Below are 23734 nucleotides of genomic sequence, written 5' to 3' on the forward strand. Positions count from 1 at the left end.
GAAGAAAGCCGTGGTATTAAAAAATATTTCCAAATTAATTCTTCCATTTTGTCACATCCCAAGTGAGTAGCCTAGGGTACTGAGACACTAATGAAGAGGCCAATATTTCAGGAACTAGCAACCTGCCATCCAGCAGTTCCCATCAGCCCTTTTCATTCTTGGTGGCCCTTTCTATCTCAGCCAGCTGGTCTTGGGCCGGGGTATACTGTGGGACAGTTGAAGTTAACTTGGGCATTCTCAAGAGCACAAAAGCCTTAACAATCCCACCCCAGTGACTCCAAATTCTTCAGCGGCTTATTTTGTGGCTCCGTCTGCCTGTCGATTTCCCCCCGCCTGCAGGGTGCCCTCTTTTTGGTGAGCCCAGCAATATATTATTGCTACTTTTTCAGGTTCCCATACAGCATCTAGTAGGGTCAAGATCTCTTCCTTGTTTTTGATGTCTTTACTGTTAGCTGTTAAGAGCCCTTTCTCCTTGTATAGGGCCCCATGTATATTGCAAAGTAGCAAAAGCATACCTGGAGTCAGTGTAAACGTTGGTCTTCTTACCTTTTGACAACTGGAGGGCCCGAATGAGAGCCCATAATTCAGTCCGTTGAGCAGACCAGTGAGATAGCAGAGAACCAGTCTCGACGATGCTCTTTTCTGTGACTACCACATACCCCGATAGCCATTGTCCTTGTTTCACCAGGCTGGTGCCATCAGTGTACAGGACCCAATGTGAGTCCAGGATTGGCTAGTCTCTCAGGTCAGGTCTGCTAGCATAAACTTCTTCCAGGATTTCTTCACAATTATGTGAGGGTCCGCCTTCCCCCATAGGAAGGAATGTAGCCAGATTTAAGGTCTGACAGAGCTCAATAGTAACATGGGGGTTCTCACATAAAAGTCCCTGATATTGGGTAATCTGCTACGTTGACAACCATTTGTGGGGTCTCCTCATAGGAGAGCATTGACCTCATGGTGGACCTTTACAATTAAGTTTTGGCCCAAAGTTAGCTTGGATGCTTCTCGGACCAGTAAGGCAACCACGGCAATCACTCGAAAGCACCCGGGCCACCCGGTGGCAATGTTGTACAGCCGTTTTGAGAGATAGGCCATTGGTCTATCCCACGTCCCCATAGCCTGGGTTAATACCCCCATAGCCACTTTGTCTTTTTCAGTCACATAAAGAGTGAATGGTTTAGTAAGTTCTGGCAGACCCAATGCAGGTGCCGATGTAATTGCCAATTTTAGCTTTTCAAAGGCCTGTTGCTGCCTCTCAGTCCAATTTCGTGAATTCCCTTCTGGCCCTGTTAGGAGTTCATATAACGGTTGGTCCATCTGAGAGTATCCTGGGATCCAAATTCTACAGAACCCAGTGGCTCCCCCAAATTCTCAGACCTATCGTCAGGTTTTTGGTCATGGGATTCTCAAGATTACTTCGTTTCTGGATTGGTCCAACAGTCTTTTGCTCCATCTCAGGACAAACCCCAAATATCTTACCTCCTCCTTGTAGATCTGTGCCTTTTTCCTCGAAACTCAGTAGCCCGTCTCCATCAATGGTTCTAGCAAAGCCTTAGTTCCTTCCCAGCAGTGTTCTTTATTCTCTGCAGCCAACAGCAGATCATCCATGTATTGTAGCAACCAGTATCTAAACCTTCCTGGCTGGAATGAATCCAGATCAGAAGCCAAGGCTTCCCCAAAAATGATCGAGGAATTCTTAAATCCTTGTGGGAGGCAAGTCCAAGTGAGCTGTTGTTTGGTGCTCCCTGCTGGATCTTCCCATTCAAAGACAAAAGTGGGTTCAGGTACCGGAGCAATGTGGATACAAAAGAATGTGTATTTTAGATACAGGCAAGTATAGGTCTTAGCACTCGGTGGGAGGAGACTGAGTAAGGTATATGGGTTAGCAACAGTGGAGTGTAGAGTTATCGCTGTTTGGTTGACCTGTGTGAGGTCCTGTACAGGCCTGTAGTCCTGTCCCCCTTCCTTCTTAACTGGCAAGATCAGTGTGTTCCAGGCTGACTGGCATTCAATCATGATGCCCACCTGCTGTAGCGTATTTATATGTGGAAAGATACCAATTCGTGCCTCCAGCGGTAACTGGTACTGACATTTCCTGACTGGTATGGCACCAGGTTTGAGTTCTCTTACCACTGGAGCTTAATGTTTGGCGAGCCCGGGCGGGGGCAGGGGGGAGGGGAGGGGGAGGGTGGATATCTTTCGCCCAAACCTCAGGGAATTGTTGGATTAGCTCTCTCTCTCTGGATTGTTTAACCCATCAGGTTTCCCTTCTGAAAGATCATGCAACCTCCATTCATCTTGAGGGGTTACCGAGAGGGAGAGTAAATAGGTGGTCGAGCCCACTGGAGAGTGGGTCTTTCTTGGGGGGAAAGGTCACTTGTGGCCCCAACTTAGACAACAAGTCTCTCTACAACAGAGGTACTGGGCATTCAGGAATATACAAGAATTCATAAGTCACTTGATGCCCCCCACCCCAATCTGGCATTTTTGGGGTAGACAGAATGGTTAGTCAGCTTTTCCCTGGTTACTCCTACAGCAGTGACCTTCTCTGGGGAGCCACCTGTTCAGTCACCACTGACATTTCTGCTCCAGTATTCACCATAAAGTCAATAATTTGGTCCTCCACTTTTAGTTTTACCATGGGCTCTTGGGGACCTTGTGTCTTTGAGCCCCGGCACCCCTATTCAGCTTCCAGTTCAGCCAGCCCGAAAACAGCCAATGCCAGTTATTTTTCCCAGCTATTCTGGGGCATTCATTTTTCCAATGACCGAAGCCCCGGCATCGGGCGCATTGATTTGGTTGCAGGGCGGTCCTGGGCTTCCTTGTAGGAGGCTTGCCAGGAGACCAACACTGATTTAGAGGGGGTGGAGGTTTTGGGGAAGGCCCAGGGAGGGGCCTTCCCAAGGCCTGAGCCAGTAACGCGATCCTCTAATCTGCTCTCTTGTTATCCTTCTCTCCGTTTTTTCTCAGCCTTCTTTTTTGCCTCCATGTCTCTGTTTCTGAACACCTTATTAGCAATGTCAATTATTTGTCAGCTGGTCGTGGCTAATACTCCGTCTATCTTTTGGAGCTTGCGTCTGATATCAGGGTAGGCTTGAGATACAAAGGTTGTATTTATCACAATTTGAGACCAAGCTGCCTCTGGATCTATTGGTGTATAAAGTCTATAGGTCTTGCATAGTCTTTCATAAAACTCAGTAGGTGTTTCGGTTTCCTTTCGGACTACTTCGGTAGGTTTTGCCATATTTATAGGCTTACCGGCAGCCCTCTTGAGATCTTGTAAAATAGCCGCCCTATATCTCTCAAGGTGGCCCCTTCCTGCCTCTGTGTTATAGTCCCAATCCGGCCTTTCATCAGGGGTGGCTAATTCTGCCTACCGCTGTGGGTTTACAGTACACTCGGGGTCCACTTCTTGTAGCCATTTTCTAGCCTCAGTATGGATCCTGTGTCTTTCTTCAGTACTGAAGAGGGAGACTAGCAGCTGGATTATGTCGTCCCACGTAAGACGGTAGATTCGAAAAATAGTCTCCATCAGCCTGATCATGCCTTGTGGCTCCTCCGAGTACGGTGGAGTGAGTTTCTGCCAATTTAGTAGATCCACAGAGGAAAATGGTTGGTAATAGTAGGCGCGGGGAGGCTGGTGGTAGTGTCTGTCTGCTCCCTGAACAGGCTGTTGTAGCTCTCTGCGAGGCACTTGTTGCGGGACCCTTTCCCCCGGCTCCTTGGCGGAGCGCAGCCTCGGTCGAATTCCTGTGTCTCCTTCCCCTCTTCCGTCAGTACTCACCGGGAGAGGCGGATACTGCTTAGGAGGTTCGGCTGAGGCTGAGTCCTGTGGACGTTGACTAGAAGTTCCTACCGCCGGGATCGGAGCCTGCCGAGATGGCGGCTGTACGATCTCCGAGGTAGTTGGCGGGGGAGCAGCTGGTGGAGCCCCAGCAGGCCCTGGATCGGTGGTCATTAAGGCGGTCTCCGGTCCTGGTGGAGCATTAGGGGGCCGACGCGTCATCCAGTATGGGGGAGAGGGCAAATAGCTCCCGTCCGGATCCTGCAGAATTTCTCTTTTGTCATCAGTCGATTTTTGTGCCATTAATGTTTTCCCTCTCTCTTTTTGAATGCAGAGTCTTGCCCGAGGGGGAGGATCTCGAGCCAACCACAGCCATGAATCAATATATGGGTATTGATCCGGCTGCTCCGGCGTTCCTGTGACTACTGCAGACTGCTTTTATTGGTTTTAAGTCCATGGTGCCCTCTGGTGGCCATCCTATTCCGGGAGAGGGCCGTTCAACCTCACAGAATACGCGGAGTCGGTTAGGCGTCATGTTCACCCCATAGTCTTCTTCATATCCCTTCTTAAAATGCTTAATCATGCACTCCAATACAGTTGCCTTAGATACACTTCCTCCCATCTCGCTTACTTTCTTGGACCTTCTTCTTCCTTCCCTTTTCGTTCTGTCCACAAGTTCTCGGTAACCTAAGTACTTCTTGATATTTCCACTCAATGAAACACTTAAATTGCCATTCCTCCTCCTTCTTAATTGGGGTGAGGAGAGCCTTCCTGCCAGAAGGGGAATCGGCGAGTCTTCACCTGCAGGTCCGCACAGCCGAACCAGAACACCAAGTGGTCCAAGGTTGTTTCTCCTCTCACTTTGAAAGTCTGTTCTGCCTTGGTGGGCTTGATTGGGTGCGGATGAAAACATAGATGGATTAAATATTCCACGTCCCAGACCGTCTCCGGAAAGGTCAATTTCTATTCACTCGCGTATCTTCCTCCTTTTAGCCTGACAACCCTGAGGGATCAAGAATTCCACAGCAGATGGGACACCTCCTCGGGGAGGGCATAATATACGCACACAAAGACCAAGTTTCTTCCTCCCAAAGCTCTCTTGCAATCGCCTGGTAACAATTTACCCCAAGACGACGAGGACACCACCTCCTTTGTGACTTTGACTGTCAGTGTGTGTCCCCTATTCCCTCCCATGGGGTTGATCAGGCCCCCTCTTCCACCCGGCAGGGTGGGAACCTCCTTACCTGAGCGCCTAACTCCCCTGCCGCAGTCCACTACCCACTAACGTGAAAGATCCCGGCGTGGAGAAGTGGAATCTTTCCAGAAGGGCGAGGCGCCTTCCCCCCTCTAGAAGATCCGAGCCGCGAAGCCTCGGAGTAGCCCCAAATGGGACTTGTCTCTCACAGAGAAGAGTTTCCCGGCCAAAGCACGAAATGTTGTAGCCAAACGCTCCGGGAAGCAAACTCACTCAGAAGGATAGCGTGAATAGTGGACTGCAGTTTATTACACCCGCGGGTCTGAGGCAGAGTTTCCTCTTTAGCCAGGGACCCGACCGATTTTTGTGACAACCTATTATGCCCAAAATGTACGTGCCCAAGCCCACATCCCCAAATTCTTTAAAATCGGCTCTGGACAACGTTAGTAAGAGATACAGTCAGGTTTTAGCCATAAATTCACATTCTAAAGCTAACTGGACATACAGTTTAGCCCCACATCAATAGGTATTATTAAGATTACAGATAGTGACTGATTAGATAGTGGACATTGCTTTCCTTCTGGCTCCGGGAGGTCTAGGTACGGCGTCTGCCTGGTCTGGGTTTTTGTTCGTGCGCTGGTATTTTATCTCCATGGCCTCTCAGATATACAGTCCAAAAGTTCGCCGAGGGTGTAAGATGGAGTTCCTTTTCTTTTAAAAATGGAGTCAGTCCAGTCAGAGCAACCTGCTTCTTTCCTCTTTCACCTCCTTGAGCTGAACAACCGCTAGAACGGACTCGGCCCTGGCAGTTCCCAACTATGGCGAGGTCTTGAACGCGGTCCCTTCATCAAACCAGAGGCCGCTTTCCGGGCTCGCTCCCCTCATCTTGTGGCCGGAGGACTTGTCCGTTTGTGCGCGCTACCCGTGTCCTTAAGGCGCCAAGGTTCCTCCGACCCACATCTGCCTTGGGGTCGACTGCAAGGCGCCGCGCCCTGGAATGCGTACAAATTCTTGGGCCGGCTTCCTGGAAGGGGCTGTGGACGAGTTTGTGGCTCAAGATTTCCCATCCCGGTGGAACCAGGGAGCCAAGAAAGCCAGAGGATGCAAGCAGTAGTAAATCTACCCACAGTTATAATCCGAGATGACAGTCGTTGCTGAACAGGACTCCAAGTATATTTTCTAAAGTTAACTCGCCACGTGCTCTTTGATGGAGTGGTTCTAAAGACTAATAAACTGTGTTTCTCTAGTTCTCATATGCCTGTTTCATTCATTTATGGACGAGAACTTTCTGTTAGTTGCCTCCTACTTTTTTGGAATAGGGAGAGAAACAAACGAGGTTTCGCTTTTAGCTCTTAACACCGAAGTCTTCAAAATACTGAGCCACAAAGAGTGAAATGAGAAAACTTTTGGGGATTGACTACAAGAATGAGGGAGGTGGGTCTTGTGCAAGAGTAGATGATGTCAGTTGCCACTGTGATGGCCACAATGGTAAATTATTCTGTGTTCTTTACCTTGGGTGTATTTGAAATTGTCATTGATAGAACGTTTATTCACATAAGTCTCAACGGAGAGCTTTAAAGGGCCATTGAACCTTTAGGAAAAATGAAAACATTGTGGTAGGGTGACCTACCCCTTTGCCATAAACCCCTTCTCAATTCCTTGAAAAATCAGTTTCTGGAGATTCTTTTAGCAACCCAGATGAAAAAAGTATTTTTTGACAGCTTCCTGTGCCTACCTCAGGTTCATTTGTTTGTTTATCTGTCTATTCCTACAAGATCATCGTGTTTAGGCTTGCAATGCTGCTAAGTCAATTCAGTCGTGTCCGACTCTGTGCGACTCCAGAGACGGCAGCCCATCAGGCTCCCCCATCCCTGGGATTCTCCAGGCAAAAACACTAGAGTGGGTTGCCATTTCCTTCTCCAATGCATGAAAGTGAAAAGTGAAAGTGAAGTCGGTCAATCGTGTTCGACCCTCAGCGACCCCATGGACTGCAGCCGTCCAGGCTCCTCTGTCCATGGGATGTTCCAGGCAAGAGTAGTGGAGTGGGGTGCCCTTGCCTTCTCCGTTAGGTTTGCAATGCTTTTCCTAAAATGAGACCTCCTTCGAGCCGGATTCGAACCAGCGACCTAAGGATAACCATCAACCAAGTTCCTACAGTCCTCCGCTCTACCAACTGAGCTATCGAAGGAGCTATTGAGCAGTTGTCTTAGAATACTTTAAATAATCTTTACCTGAGTATTGTAATTTTGACTGTTTATTTCAAAAACAGAGGCAAACGTGAAAGGTGCTAGAAATATTCTAAAATTAATATGGGTAGTGATTATATAATTGTATTTTAAAAATTAATTCCCTTGAACACTAAAGAGTTTTGCTTTGCTACCCCTGTTCTATCTGCTTTAGCTCCTCCTCTCTCAATCAAAAGTGAGCCATGAGTGATACGGTTTTCCTAAATGGGTAGGACAGAATCTTGTTATCTTGAAGCGGAGTTACTTTTCAAAAAGTGTGCTCCTTCGAGCCGGATTCGAACCAGCGACCTAAGGATGGCCATTAGTCAAATACCTACAGTCCTCCGCTCTACCAACTGAGCTATCGAAGGATCACCTCCGAGAACTTTTTTAGACTCCCTTTTCTAATGTCTATCCAGATGATTTCTGCTTTGATAATACGCATTCATTTTTAAAAGTATAATTCATTTTGAGCAGTCTTTTTAAAGGCTGAATAGGTCCTATGTCATGATCTGGGTAATTGCTTTCACGGATTTAATAAATATCTAAAATCCATTGGGTTGTACATCTAGGACGTTAGGATATTGTTCTATGTATATCTTAAAAGTTCTACCGATATCCCATGTCCTCCTCCCTAAGTATTACATACCTACTAGGGTGAATTTCTTGCATTACGCCCGATTTCCTGCTGTCCCCTCTAATTACCATTTCCTTTTTCTCTAGGAAAAAAAAAGTCTAGATTTGCTCAATAAATGATATAATTACTGAAAACACAATTAGGTTAAAGAGGATCCCTAAGTTGTGAACAGAGAAATATCTGGTGCATTTTCGTATCATTGTGATTCTCTTTCTGAAAATCTAATGGGAAATTGTGTGTGTTCATAGATCTAATGATGAAATATGTGGAGTGTCAATTTTTTTAGTTGAATAAATAATTTGGGTGGTTCATATTATATTGAATGATTACTGTGGTGCAATTAAAGTGAAACCAAAACACCTATGAAATTTAAATGTGAATATAAATAAATGGTTTTTCCAGAGAAAATTGTCAAACATTGAGGTTCAACAGAGATTGCCTTAGACTTGTGCCTAAAGCAGAAATAGACATAAATGGGGAATACACTAAATTATCTGGAGAGAAAAGGCTTTCTTTGGAAATACACTTAAGGAAAATATATTTTATAAATGTCTGTGCTTATTTATACAAATTTATGCAAAACTATACTATTTATACAAAATGATATTATTGAAAAATATTCCCAAATTTTCCTTAAATGGCAGTTGCCAATGCCTTCTATTTAGGAATATTGAGAGCATGTAGTCAATATTGAATTCAGTAATTAAATCCCTTTCCGTGAAAAATTAAGAAAATATCTAGCAACTTGCAGTGTTTCTGACCTAATAGAGAATTACCAGCTGGATAGGAGAGATCCTAGAAAGCGAAGTTTCTAATTCATTGTCCAGTGTCCTATCCATGCTTCAAATACAAGGTGGAAAATAGCAGATACGCCAAGTGTGAAAAATTCAGCATGGTGCTGGATTCAATTGCTGCTTCAGAACTGTTGTGTCTTTTGGGATGCAGAAGTTTACTGGGGTGATACTTAGAGGCGCAGGAAGCTCCCAGGAAGAAAACTGAAAAGACAAGTCCACCTTTCCTCTTCCTCCTCCTTGCATTCTCCCGCTAGCTTCCTTTTTGGCAAAGGAAGGGGATGACAGAGGATGAGATGGTTGGATGGCATCACCGACTGGATGGACATGAGTTTGAGTAAGCTCAGGGAGTTGGTGATGGACAGGGAAGCCTGCTGTGCTGCAGTCCTTGGGGTCGCAGAGTCAGACATGACTGAGTGACTGAACTGAATATAAAGCCTAGTAGTAAGTCAGCAGTGTGGTTTATAGAGTCCTACCTCCTTTATCACAAGGCAGATTAAAGGATGCGTGTCTTAGTCTGCACCAGCTGCTATGACAAAATGCCATAGACTGGGTGGTTTAAATAACAGAAATTAATTTTCTCACAGTTCTGGAGGCTGGGATGTCTGAGATCAAGATGACAACCATTCAGTTCCAGGTGAGAGCTCTCTTCCTGATTTGACAGAGAGAACTCTGATGTCTCCCATTATGAGGACAGTAATCCTACAGGATCAGGGCCCCACCCTAACTACTACATTAACCATAATCACTTTCTAATTCCAAATACAGTCACATTTGGATGTGGGAAGAACACAGTTCAGTCCAGAGCAGTGAGTTTAGAGTTCAGTCAATAGTTTAACAACTGGTAAAATGTCCGTGTGAATTTTATGACAGTATTCTTGATCTTCATTTTACTTCTAATGGAAGCTAAGAGGTTCAAAATTTAATACCTAATTCAATGCTATTGGAAACTAGAACTCCTAGCTCATGGTTGAAATCCCGAAGTTGGTCCCAGTTCATAATCAGTCATCCCAAAGCTCAATCCATGGATCTGAATTGTGGAATTAGGCCACTTTTTTCTTTTTTTCATTCCAGTTCCATATTTGCATCTCTAATATAATCATGGAAAATAAATGTTAAAAAAAAAATGAGTGGAGGACAAACTGACTTTTGTACCTGGGTAAATTCTATCCAAGGAAGAGTAAAGTGAGAACATGTAGATGGAGAGAAGGTAAGGCTGACCTTGAGCCGAATTTTGAGATAAATGGTGGGTTTCTACATACACTTGGAATATCTGAGTTTTGAACTCTTTTGTCTCAAATGGAGTGGGTGCAGGAAGGTGGAGGACTTTTTCCCACAGAAAGTTATTCACTTTTTTTTTTTAATCCGCCTTGATTGCACTGAAATAGAAAAGAGAAGCGCAAGCATTTAAGAGGATTAAGAGGGTTCTGGAAAGGCCTGCACAGCATGCCTACACAGCATAGGAACATAGAGTCACTTTCTTGAGTAAAATGCTCCATCTTCTCCATTTCAATTTTATCACTTTGCCCCAGTTTCATTGAGACTAGAAAATAAAACTAAACAATAAGAACAAAAAGTTTCTAATGATGGAATTTCAGACAAAGAAGTAGTTGATATTTAGATGTTGGAGAAGGACCTTCAAATGACTTTACTGCAAGTGATGGTCCTCGAAATGCCCAAGAGTTCTCTCTTCAGAACTAACTCTGTACAGTACCTAGCACCTAAAACAGTGCTTGGTACCTGGTACTCCGCAGGCCCAGAATAAAAAGTGGCACCTACTACTTTTGTTTTTGTTTTGCAGAGAATCCAGATCTAAGCATGTAACCATGATTATATTCTCTTCTCCTATTAATATTTACCCTTAGAAAAATAACTTGTACACCCTTGATCGAAATCGGGACTACGAAGTCAGAATGAAGGGAGGAATTTACTGGGACGCACATCCCCTCGTGACCTTGTGTCCACCGACGGAAATTTTTTTTTAAGCCAGACAGAAAGCAGATCTTAGGGGACATTTGTCCGAACTCTGGAGAATCTGTTTCTGGGGCTAGCTGAGTCAACTGGTGGAAAACTTAGGAATGAGGGAATTGTCAGGAACTATTGGGATGGCCAAAAGCCGAGTCTCATTGGTCGAGAAACTTGAATTGCCCTTCTGGATACACCTGCAATTTCCTTCCTGTCCCCGGTTTCCGTAGATGTGAGTCAAGTGTGAAACTCTTGCGCAATATCGAATACAGGTACAAATCGCAGTGGCCACAAGTTCTGAATTACTTTCAGATTTAAAGTGAGAAAGGAAGACAGGTTTACCTATCTATGTGGGGAATTAGCTCAAATGGTAGAGCGCTCGCTTAGCATGTGAGAGGTAGCGGGATCGATGCCCGCATTCTCCAGCTTTATGTTCCACTTACGCTTTGGCCTTTATTCCCATGCTTCTATAAATAATAAACACTTTGCTTAAACATTACCACTTAAAGACGCAATTCAGTAATATTGATGACCTCACCTTTGTCTTCAGTGATAAGGTAGGCAAGTTTGGATGCTTTGGGTTTTCTCTCCGTTTTTGAAGACTGTCTCTACCAGGTGAATTTACACATCTACCTTCCAGTTATTTATACGTTAATGTTACATTTTTATTCTCAGAATCAATTTCCCACATGTCTGATCTCTTGAAGGTAACGTGAAATTCTTACAACTGAAACAAATGATTTCCACCTTTTTTTAAAACTTGGGAGATAATTGCTTTATGTACTTTTCTTAATATGATTGTGACGAGCTAAAGAATATGTAGGTATGTTTGAGGTTTTTTTTTTTTTTTTTAACATTCACTCTTCCTCTTCTGAAGTCATCTGGCTGTTTCTACGGAGATGGTGGGGCTGCTGCTGGCACTAATACCGGAAATCTTGAGGAATATGGCCTGATTATGGGAGGGAAGGGCTTCCAGGTGGCGCTAGTGGTAAAGAACCTACCTGCCAGTCCAGGAGACTAAGAGACGCCTGTTCGATCCCTGGGTTGGGAAGATCCCCTGGAGGAGAGCACGCAACCCACTCACCTATTCTTGCCTGGAGAATCCCCTGGACAGAAGAGCCTAGAGAGCTACAGTCCATAGGGTTGCAAAGAGTTGGACACGATTGAAGCGAGTAAGCGGGCAAGCACAGCATGGGAGAGAAATCGCAGTGGAGAACTTGTTTGAATTGGAAGCTCTGGTGAGAGCTCGGTGAGAAAATCCAGGACAATCTAATAAGCTGTGCATCCAAGGCCCATGCTATCTTTGAAAAGAAAATTGGACCATTTTTCTTGTTTACTCTTTTGCCCTCAATTCGCTTTCAAAGAGCAAGGATACTACCAGTTCTAGCCGTTAATACTGGTAGTTGCCAATGTGTTATAGGCAGTGTCTCTCAAACCTAGTTCATTAAGCCTGGACTTCTGTGTCCTACATTAACTCTCTAGGTGGTTCACTCACCAAAGTTTGAGAATTGCTTACTTAAAGAATAAAAGTTCTGAAGCATGGGAAGGAACATGCAAAAGTGTCAGGCACAAAACCCTCAGACAACTCTTCCTTACTTAATATCTTTTATAGTTGGGAACTCTTCCGTAGGTATTCGGAATCACATTTTTCAGACGGGGTAGAAGTGTGGTTAACATATTTTAATGAAATTGGCATAAAATTAACAATTATTTTCTATTGTTAACCCTTGTCTATTAATTTTCTAAAAACTTCTATTCTGCAGTGGTTCTCAAATCTTGCAATACGTTCAAATTATCTGGGAGATTTTATTTTATTTTTTATTTTTGAAAAGTTAAAAATTCCTTAACTTTTTATTCCTGGTACCACTACCACAATTTACAGGGCAATATACCTGATGTAATGAAAAGAAAAAGAAAAAGAAAAAGCTACAACAGATAAAAGACCTCAGAAATGTACATCTAATTGACACTACATTGCATTAATCAATAGCTGCACTTTTTGCAAACTGTGGCTATGACAGTCCTGAACAAGAAGGGTTTCCTGTTTAAGCTACAGTAACTTTTCTGACTATGGATCATCGTTCCTTCTGTGGCAGATTTTTACAGTTCCTCTAATGCATTTGGGACGACTGTCTCAAAGTAACCTGCAGCTTTCCTGACAACTCCTCGCTCTCTCTCCTGCTAAGAACTGTAGCCCTTTTCTTCTGAGTTTTTAGCACCTTCTGCTACCATATCCACCACTTCCACCACCAGATCCATAACCACCACCATAGGGATTGCCCAAACTTCTTCCACCAAAACTACCCCCTTTCATGGGTCCATAATTTGACTGCTGTTGTCCACTATAATTTCCAAAATCATTATAGTTTCCACCACCACCATAGTTACCTCCAAAATTTCCTCCTTCATTGTAACCATCATATCCTCCACCACTGCCACCATATCCACCACCTTGGTTTCCATATCCTCCTGGTCCACCACCACCGTAACCTCCTCTACTACTATAACCAGGACCACCGCCATAATTGCCACCATCCCCTCTAAATCCATTATATCCACCATTGCCTCCTCCATAGCTCCCTCTGCTGCCACCACCTCCACCACCATAGCCGCCTCTTCCACCTAAGTTTCCACCACAGCCAAAGTTACCTCCATCACCTCCAAAGTTTCCTCCACGATCCATAAAGTTGCCAGATCCACCTCCACAACCTCTTTGTGATCCAGTAGATTGCATCTCTTGTTTAGAAAGGGCCTTTTTCACTTCACAATTATGCCCATTAATAGTGTGGTATTTCTGAACAACAATTATATCAACTGTATCATGATCATCAAAAGTTACAAAAGCAAATCCTCTCTTTTTCCCACTCTGCCTGTTTTCCATAACTTCTATGGTTTCAATCTTGCCATACTTTTCAAAGTAGTCTCTCAAATTATATTCTTCTATATCTTCTTTAATATCACCAACAAAAAATTTTCTTCACTCTTAGATGGGCACCAGGCTTTACAGAATCCTGTCTAGAAACAGCTCTCTTTGGTTCCACTACACGCCCATCAAGCTTTTGCGGTCGAGCACACATTGCTGCATCCACTTCTTCAACACAAGAGTAAGTCACAAAACCAAAGCCCCTGGAACGTTTTGTTTGAGGGTCTCTCATCACCACACAATCTGTAAGTGTGCCCCATTTCTCAAAATGTTCTCTTAAGCTATCATCTGTAGTTTCAAAGCTCAGACCACCAATAAACAGCTTTCTCAACTGCTCTGGTTCCTTGGGTCATGATCCTCCATTTTGAGACCGGACTCGCCTCTTCCAACTCGAGTTCAATATGGGACCGAGAGCTACCTGGGAGCTTTTAAAACTACCGATGTCTAGGTCCCACCGCCAAAGTAGCACAAGTATAGGCGCTTTGTAAAATATTCGCAGGTGATTCTGACATCCACCCACGTTTCCCAGCCAGTAATGAGAATCACCTTTCTTTGCATAACTAAACCTAGAAGGGGAGGTAGAATTTCATCCCTCCTCCAGGGGTTGTAGGTGGCTGCCAGTAGTAGAGCATCCACCGGGAAAGAACAGAGCAAGTCCCGGAAGTTGGTGATGGACAGGGAAGCCTGGCTTGCCGCAGTCCAAGGGGTCGCAGAGTTAGACACGACTGAGCGATTGAACTGAGTACACCAGGGGGCGCTCGTGCTCCACCAGTTACTAACAATTGGTGAGCGTTGTTTCAGCAGGCCGCCCCCTCCCCCTCCCGGGTTCTTCCCGCCCGGGTCTTCTGATCCCCAGGGGTGTGGCGAAGACTTGTCCCTTGATTCCTTGATTCCTGGGTCGGGAAGACCCCCTGGAGAAGGAAATGGCAACCCATTCCAGCATTCTTGTCTAGGAAATCCCGTGGACAGAGGAGCCTGGCAGTCCACAGTCCCTGGGGTCGCAAAAGAGTAGGACGTGACTTAACGACTAGATCACCACCACCTTTGCTGAAAACGGGCCCAACTCTGATCCCCTGGTCGGGGTTCCGGACTTCTCTGCGGCACCGGCCCTTAATGAATTATGGTGCTGAAGTGCGATCGTGCGTGTTAGAAGTTGTTACGGAAAACAATAGTTTAAAGAAACATATTCCCTGCACACAGTTGAGTCTTCAACAGATGCACAGCAAGTATTTATGTAAGTGACAAAGGCCTTAAGGTGGGCGATTTAATTTAAAACCACACAAAACATGAACTCCTTCGAGCCGGATTCGAACCAGCGACCTAAGGATGCCTATGACGTTTAACACGCTACAGTCCTCCGCTCTACCAACTGAGCTATCGAAGGAATTACGTTTCAGACTTGACCCGGAGAGGATGCCATCGCTGCATAAGGCTGGGAGACCATTGGTGCTTGTCGTTTTGTTCACCCATGCTGTTGATAAATACGCTCTGGTGGCCTCCACGTCGTTTTCTTTCTTTTTTAAAATAATCTAGACTTAGCAGCAGCAGTAGCAGCAGCAGTACTCCTTCACAGGGCGACTGCCCTGGGCCAAGGTGAAAACGGTAGCACCCACTGGTTTGCAAAAAGAAAATAAAACAATGAGGCATGAGGAACTAACGAAAATTTAGAAACAGATTGTCTTTTACTGTGATGAATGAATTTAAATAACCAGTCTTAGAATTTTAAGTACTTTAATCTGCAATTTTAACAGATAATTAATAGGAGGAGGAGGAAGAAAACAAGTACCGAGTTAAACTCTTCAAAACATACTAAGACTTCTTTAATTGACATTAGTCCCTGTAGATAAATCAGACTATCATACTAATTCTAAACTCAGAAAATAATCTGTCCATGGGGAGCTAAAATAATATTTTAAAGCTAACTCAAGGTAGAAAGTACTGTCATTCAAATACTAGTTAATTTTGCAAAGTGTGAGTCTAGTCTAATTTTCTGTGACAGTCTAAACCTCAAAATGGTTATTATTCTCTCCTAAATGAAATCCACTTGAGGTGGGAACCGACAAGAGAAATCTGCTTTGGTCTCTACGTTCCACTAAAGATCATTACATTGTCATACTGTTAGGGGAAGCACACTAATTAAAACCGCCCACCCTGGCCAGGCACCATAGTAACTATTTGCATGAGTTGTTTTATGACAGGAGGTTCTGGTAAAGAACACAACTAATAAGCCTCCACCAACCGGAAGAGTTCGGGAAAGGTCAAAAGGAGACACCACATATCCGACCACCTCACAGAACCCTCCTCTCTGGCTTGCTGAACAAGGTGTGCACCACTAGGAAGGACTCTGAGACAACCCGGAAAATAATCCCATCACCATAAAACCCGAGACTGCAAGCCATGTGACAGAGCAGTTCTCCTGGGTTCCCTTACCCTCCTGCTCTGTGCCCGGGCGCCCTTTCCCAATAAAATCTCTTGCTTTGGCAGCAATGTGTCTCCTCGGACAATTCATTTCCAAGTGTTAGACAAGAGCCCAATTTCAGGCCCTGGAAGGGATCCCCCTTCCTGCAACAATACGGTGGAGCCATACACATTGGACAAACGAACCCCTTGTGCAAATAGAACACTGAGACTAGCGTTCACTCTTCCATGGCACAAATATTTGCTTTTTGTTTGTCTGTTTCTGAATAGGTGTTGCTGCTGCTGCTGCTGCTAAGTCGCTTCAGTCGTGTCCGACTCTTTCTCCAGGCAAGAACACTGGAGTAGGTTGCCATTGCCTTCTCCATTGTGTTAAAGTGAAAAGTGAAAGTGAACTCGCTCAGTCGCATCCGACTCGTAGCGACCCCATGGACTGCAGCCTACCAGGCTCCTCCATCCATGGGATTTTAGGGAAATTTAAATAGAGGCAGTCTTACTCAAGCTTCAGAAGCAGGATAGCAGGCCTCTGAACAGTTTCTAACCTGCCTGGACTTTGCCAGGATTCCGAGCCTGCCTGCAAGCATAGCAAGTCAGGGAGCACTTTAGATAAGAAAGGGAGCAGGTCTTGAAATGCTTGAGCTCCTGGAGGTCTGGTCAACCGTGCCTGGGGTTTAACCTTTGACTGGCAAGATAAAACAAAAAGCATTGTAATAATGTAAAAGTAAAACCAGAGCTGCTCTTTTTGCAGCCTGGGATTACAAGTTCAGTTCAGTTCTGTCGCTCAGTCGTGTCCGACTCTTTGCGACCCCACGGACTGCAGCCCGGGAGACACCGGAAGACCCCGGAAGCCGGAAGACACCAGGCTTGCCTGTCCATCACCAACTCCCAGAGCTTGCTCAAACTCATGTCCATCGAATAGGTGATGCCATCCAACCATCTCATCTTCTGTCGTCCCCTTTTCCTCCCGCCTTCTATCTTTCCCAGCATCAGGGTCTTCTCCAAATGTTAGGTAGTTAGAATAGGAAAAAGGAGTCCAAAATGATGGTGGCTAGAAGACAAAGGAAAAAGCCTGCGAAAATGAAACAAAAGAAAATCTGTGGACTGGAGTGAGAACCTCTGGTGAAACAAACAGCCCTCTTGGCTAGCCCAGTTTACACAGGGCAGGCTCAGGGGGAAGGAGACAAAAAACTTATAACAAGAGTTAGCCAAGACGCATTGAGGTCTCTCCTTTGGGGTAGGCCCGCTGTCACCACTCGAGAGTGTATTATAATTTGCTCCCAGAATAAAACTTAGTTGTAACTGAGCTGAAACACTGGTCCACCCTGTCAAATCTTTGTTGTCTGCTAGACAGAACCGAGGAAATTACACACTACCCTGACACAATAAGTCAGTTCTTCGCATCAGGTGGCCAAAGTATTGGAGCTTCAACTTCAGCATCAGTCCTTTCAACGAATATTCAGGACTGATTTCTTTTAGGATGGATTGGTTGTTTCTCCTTGCTGTCCAAGGGACTCTCAAGACTCTTCTCCAACACCATAGTTCAAAAGCATCAATTCTTCCGTGCTCAGCTTTCTTTATGGTCCAGCTCTCACATCAATACATGACTACTGGAAAAACCATGGCTTTGACTAGATGGACCTTTGTTGGCAAGTGGGAGCCTCCAGAGCTGCTATTTGAAGTCTCACGGGTGAGATGGATGCATCACCTGGGACCCTTTCCCAACTGGACTCCAGATTGCTGTAATTTGGGACTGCCCAGTGCTGTCCAAGTGTGAATGTAGGTCGTCCCCTTTTGATGATATATATGCTGTTACTTCTCTCTGTTGTTTCTATGTCTTTTAAGAATTAAGTCAAATGATCTCTGTTATAAATTCAAATTGTTTATTTGTGTGTAACAAATGGTTTGTTTTGTTAACGAATCCTTCTAACCTAAAGCGAAAGTAAAACTTTCCACAAAACATTTAAAAGCAAGTTGCTAATCACTTAATCTGGTCATTTACCCCCTCAAGTCTTCATAAAACTGAAACATCTGTTTTGAGAGGGGCTAGTCTGAATGGTTTAAATATGAAATTTTATCTCCTCCCCAACCCCAACTGACTGAATAAGTTATCCTATTTTATAGATATACTTAATACTATCCATTTTGTAAAAGTATATACAAAAAGTATCCATCCTTCCTTCCTTTTCTACTGCTCCATATTACAATACAGAAGATTCAGGCGGTTAAGACAGGTCTTAAGGAACTTTCAGGAAAGAACAAGTAGCAGATTTGAGAGATTCTGAGAAGTGTGTGTACGTATGTGAATAACTTGAATTTTTGTAGGTCAAGAATCACATCTGGTTCTTCCATATGTCGACTTAGAAAAAATGCACATGAGAGTTGCGAGTTGTTTTATTTGGCTCAAAAAGAGGACTGCAGCCGGAGATAGCTCTGAGAAACTGCTCCAAAGAGGTAGGGGAGGTCAGTATATATATGATTTTGGTAATGGGGAAGTGCATGCAATCAAGCTTAGATTCTCTTTTTACAGAAAGTTTGTGTTAGTCTTGTGAAGCTTCTATTAGTCATGAAGAGCAGTCATCACCGTGAAGGATTTTAGTGCTGTTCTAGATTTGAAGAGATACTAGAATTGGGTTCATAAAATCACCTCCTGATAATATCTTAAAATCACCTCCTGATAATATCTAACTGTTGGAAGACCTGTCCTACCAGTTTTCCTGGAGCACAGACTGCCTCATTTCTGCACTCCACCCTGAACTCCTTTCAGGGGGTGTTGAAGGTCAGCAGCTGCAGCAGCACATGATTTAATCCTTGTAGAGTTAGACAGCAAGCACCCATGGCAAGTGCCAATTTGTAATTGAGACATATGTTACCGAGTCCGAACCCACTCTACTCCCTGCACAAGAGACCAATTATCTGAGAGACGATGTGTTGAGGCAAAGAATGGGACTTTATTCTGAAAGCTAGCTGACGGAGAAGGTGGCACATTAGTACTTCAAAAGAACCATCTTATCTGGGTCTGAATGCCACATTCTTTTCTAGAACAGAGATGGGGGATGTTGAGGAAGTAAAGTAAAAGGGCCATCAGTCTTGCAAAACATCTCCAGGAATGGCCACCTTGTGGAAGGGATGTGTTCATTTCTTCTTTCTTGCAGCCATTCACAAGTAGGCAGCGTCAGATTATTTCTCTGTGAGCTGAATAAAGGCACCTGAGTTTGACAGTCAAACACAGGGGCAGTGTTCTCTGAGGCAGACCATTATATATGATTATAATAACAAAAGCAACACAAAGCAAGTCAAAGAAACAGTTTCAAAAAGAGTCAGAACTGGCTCTTCCCTGCAACAAACCTAGCCTTCTTTTCGATATATTTACACAGTAAAGTATAACAATGTGAAAGTGTTAAGAAGCAGGAAAGTTTTGGAGTTCCTTTCTTTTTCGTCTTCATAAGTATTCTTAGATGCAGGTGGGAGACAAATTTTGAATGTTACCATAACCGGAAAGAACAAATCTGACTCCGTTTTAAACATATTTCTTTTACTTTAACCTTTGAACCCACATTCCTCAGTGGTAAAGAATCCACCCGCCAAACCAGGAGACAGAAGGTTCAATCCCTGGATGGCGAGGATGCCCTGGAGAAGGAAATGGCAACCCACTCCGGTATTCTTACCCAGGAAATCTCAAGGACAGAAGAGCCAGGAGCGTTACATTCCAAGAGATCACAAAAGACTCAGACAAGACTTAGTGACTAAACACTTTAACCTTTGCATTCTATTAGCTTCATTATAAATTTATCACTAAAGGGATGTTGCCTAAGGATTAAACTATACATAAAAGCCTTTTTCCAGGAACCGTGCCTCCCAGGCCTGAGGGCTTAAGGTGAAAAATACCTTTGTTTAGCTTCCAGAGAAACCCTGACCCAGCCCCCCTGTGAATGGATGATGGAAAGAAGAAATTATCAGATCCCTCCCCCTCCCCACCCCACTCCCACCCCACACTCCAGTCTTGTGAGAACAAGGAAATATTTGCTACAACTTACTGGGTTTTTTTGTTTGTTTGTTTGTTTTAACTTGATTGCCTCACTTTCCCCTCTTTGTTCCATAAAAGACACTAGCATCCAAGCCAGACCAGAGGGTTCTTGAGGCCGTTTGACCACCATCTTCTGCAGTTGGTTGGCCTTGCAGATAAAGTTGCTATTCCTTTCCCCAACACCTCATCTCTCTATGGATTGACCCATGTGCGACGAAAAGTAGGAGCTTGGACTTGATCACAAACTTCTGCGACGCCAGTCAGGGCCTTGCTACTAGAGGCCAGTGGGCGGGTGGCACAATTTTAGGGTAAGGCCCTAGAAGCTGCAGGCACCACTTGTTCTGAAAATCTTCCCCTTCAAAGTCCCCTGAAGTGGCCAGACGCTTGCAGCAAGGAATCCACAGACTTCTAGAAACTGAAGAACTCGATCATCCAGTAGTGTGAGTCGCTGTTGGTGGACAACAGGGAACACCCTCCCCCACACAGTTGGGGTTTTCCTCCACCAGGCCAGCCAATTTGTTTTGCATTTGACTGAGATACCCTGTTGGAGAGGGCACTTGTTGGACTCTACCCGACTTGGAAACCAGTTTGTTTCCTTGTACTCTGTTCATTCTTGTTGGAATGTGTGCTTTTAGTGTTGGGATTTGTTTGTGCTTTTGGTGCTTTGTTGTTCTTGAACTTTTAAATATGGGAAATACGCCATCTGTCCCTAAGGAAAGCCTTTTGGGGGATTATCTTAAATAAGTGGGCAAAATATAGCTTTGAGCCTATGACTAAGAAAGAGATGATATTCTATTATGACAATGTGTGGCTCCAACATATATTAGGATCAGAAAAGTGATGACACCTGAAGGGCTCACTCAATTACTGTACAGTCTTGCAATTGGAATTGTTTTGTGCAAGGGCAGGGGAAAAGGGTTAGATTCCATATGCACAGCATTTATGCTATTACATCAAGAGGAAAAGAAGTCAGATGACTGCCAGCCTACAGTGCAGCAGTCTGAAAGGAAACCCAAGAGAAAATCTGTTGTATGAAAGGGAGCGGGAGAAAATGAGAGTGAGGGCATGTTAGTCACACCTTAAATCCCACTCTGGCCAATACGGCTCCCCCACCTGACCTGGTAACTTCAGATTGCTCCCATGCCCCAGAACTACTCACTCCTTTCATGTGTTCATCTTTTCCCTACTTATGGGGAACGATTAGAAGTTTCTATGTTAATCCCTGGGGCACAGGCACTTAGTTTCGTATTGTTAGGTAGGTAGAATAGGGAAAAGGAGTCCAAAATGGCGGTGGCTAAAAGACAAGGAAGGTCCGAGGACCACAGTGAAGACTTCAGGCAGAACAAACAGAACAAACAGCACTCCTGGCTAAGCCCAATTTGCATAGGGCAGGCCCAGGTGGAGGAAAAAACATATAAAAAGAGGAGCCAAAGGAGAAAAGGAATTGGAAAAAAGATTGCTCTAGGCTAAAAAATAAGAAGGAAAACAAGAAAGATAGGAGCCACTCAGATGGTTGAAAGAGAGGAATATTAATGAATGAAGAAGACCAGGGGCTCCATTGGACTTGAGGCCCAATTCTAATTTCCCCACATGAACCCTGAGTAAAATTGACTAGCGAATGAGTTGATAGACTTTTGATACATGCAGGTGCAACATACTCTATAGAAAACACCAAGGTGGCACCAAAAAACATCTCGATTCATCCTGCTCATGGGAGTATCTGGAGAAGAACAAAATTGTAGACCTATGTATTCACAAAATTGTGATTTGTGTCTGACTTTACTTTTCTTCCAGAGACTGTCCTCTCAAGGTCAGATCTAACTGTAGGCTAACATGTTCTTGTAGACAGCCTCTTAAATTACTGACCTCTGGCTGTTCTTTGCTATCTGGCTCAATCCAGGATCAGTTAAACTGTAATCATGAACAGAAAGTCTGGACTCTGCTTTCAGATTATCTGTCCTAAGAAAAAGCCACTTAAGTTTTTTTTTTAGTTATTTTGATAGGTGGGATTTATTAAACAATGTTATATGTATAAAAGATTGTGTTAAGTATTCTAAAGGTGAGGCAACTAAATTATTCTTCAACAAATATGTGAGAGCTTACTATGTATCAAATTCCTGAATTCCAAAATGTCATAATGTGTTTTTTTCCTCTTTTGTAACCCCACAGTGTGGCTGTATTTGGAATAAGGAAGTAATTAAAGTCAGATTGGTGTTCTTGAAAGAAGAGACATCCGGGAAGCGCATTCCCTGTTTCTGCCTTTGAGGACACAGCAAGAAGACAGCCCTTTATAAGCCCAGAAGAGAGTGCCCACCAGTAACTGAATCAGCTAGTGCCTTAATCTTATACTTCTCAGCCTCCAGAACTGCAAGAAAATAAATTTTTTTTAGTTTAAGCTACCCAATCTGTGGTATTTTGTTTTGGCAGCCCAAGTAGAGTAAGAAACCAGCAGGAAGCTATGCTCTTTTTAACCACCTTCCTTTGCAGTTGAAGTGTTAGGTCTAAGGAGTTAGGTTAGCTTGTGTTCTGGACCAAGCTCAGGGATGGTCTTGGCCTTGGAGATGTTTGCATGGGTCTTGGGTTCAGAAATTCACTTTTTAAGTAGGTTAACTCAATTTTAACAAGATAGCCCAATGGCCATAAGACTGAGGAAAGGCAATCTGTTCTAAGAAACACAAAAAATTGTTTATATACCAGAAATCCATTAAGGTAATTGACAACAGGACATATGACTTATTAATACCAGTAATATTTGTTCCTCTGTGTAGGACATCCCTTTATAGTTTTTATCATACCAGGAAACCAAAACATTAAGCAGAGGCTGCTGAGTGAGCAAAGGGAAATCAGGCTTTACAATAAGACTTAGGGTGTGATATCCACAACATGTGGTCTGTAAATGTTCAATGAGTGTTTTCTCTAGTAAATAAAATGTTCGTATGAATCAGAAACAGGATCTCGGTTCCCTTGATTTTAGTGGATAAATACTGGTGATCTCTTAACTCTATTTCTGTCGCTGTCACCTATTTTTTATTTTTTATTTATTTATTTATTTATTTTTTACCTATTTTTTAAAAGTCACTCCAACCACCTTAATTTTGTAATAAGTATCCAACTTGGAAAAGATGCTTAATAAAAATATGGTCATCGATTGATTTGAAAGACTTCTTGTCTTTAAAGGAGACTGGAAAACAGTTACTTTCTAGGAAAGCTGCTGCTTGTCCATCCATTTTCAGTTGACTCGTGATTCTCAGTTTCACTGTTTATATTGACAATACTTCCAGATTGGAGGGTGTCAACTTATTTTAAAACGTGATTCCATATGCCCAACCATAGGTGCTATTGATTTAAATAGGTGAAATACGAACTTTAAACATTGGATTTCTTAATAACAATATTCAGGTTCCTGAGTAAAGAAAAAAGCAAGATCTGGATGGGAAGGTTAGAGAGTGGTAAACAGTATGTCTCCAGCGTGCTCAGAAGTAGGCACTCTTTCAATACAATAATCAATAGTTCTGGGGCTTTTGGTCTTAATAGGTACAGTTAAAATTGTCAGGTTTTCAAAACGACATAATGTTAACATCTAACTCCTTTTGCTCTGATATACACTAAGCAAACTTTCGCACGAATTTTGCCTTCCGAAATTTGAAAGCAGAAGGAAATGGCAACCCACTTCAATATGCTTGCCTGGAGAATCCCAGGGACGGGAGCCTGGTGGGCCGCTGTCTCTGGGGTCACACAGAGTCGGACACGACTGACGTGACTTAGCAGCAGCAGC

The 23734-nt window shown here is 43.8% G+C and overlaps 4 non-coding genes and 1 pseudogene across 5 annotated transcripts; 1 reads left to right on the plus strand and 4 right to left on the minus strand.

Annotated features, from left to right (window-relative positions):
• Positions 1–7077: 7077 nt before the first annotated feature.
• Positions 7078–7167, minus strand: TRNAY-GUA. Its single transcript is given in 2 exon segments — positions 7078–7113; positions 7131–7167. It is a non-coding gene; the product is annotated as a tRNA-Tyr (tRNA).
• A 318-nt stretch (positions 7168–7485) lies between these two features.
• On the minus strand, positions 7486–7575 carry TRNAY-GUA. The gene is given in 2 exon segments: positions 7486–7521; positions 7539–7575. It is a non-coding gene; the product is annotated as a tRNA-Tyr (tRNA).
• A 3374-nt stretch (positions 7576–10949) lies between these two features.
• On the plus strand, positions 10950–11022 carry TRNAA-AGC. The gene has a single exon. It is a non-coding gene; the product is annotated as a tRNA-Ala (tRNA).
• A 1407-nt stretch (positions 11023–12429) lies between these two features.
• On the minus strand, positions 12430–13912 carry LOC113881643 (annotated as a pseudogene). The gene has a single exon (XR_003508115.1). The product of XR_003508115.1 is annotated as a heterogeneous nuclear ribonucleoprotein A3 pseudogene (transcript).
• A 900-nt stretch (positions 13913–14812) lies between these two features.
• Positions 14813–14904, minus strand: TRNAY-GUA. The gene is given in 2 exon segments: positions 14813–14848; positions 14868–14904. It is a non-coding gene; the product is annotated as a tRNA-Tyr (tRNA).
• Positions 14905–23734: the final 8830 nt, after the last annotated feature.

This window comes from Bos indicus x Bos taurus, chromosome 23, assembly GCF_003369695.1.
Source record: "Bos indicus x Bos taurus breed Angus x Brahman F1 hybrid chromosome 23, Bos_hybrid_MaternalHap_v2.0, whole genome shotgun sequence".
Classification (NCBI taxonomy): domain Eukaryota; kingdom Metazoa; phylum Chordata; class Mammalia; order Artiodactyla; family Bovidae; genus Bos; species Bos indicus x Bos taurus.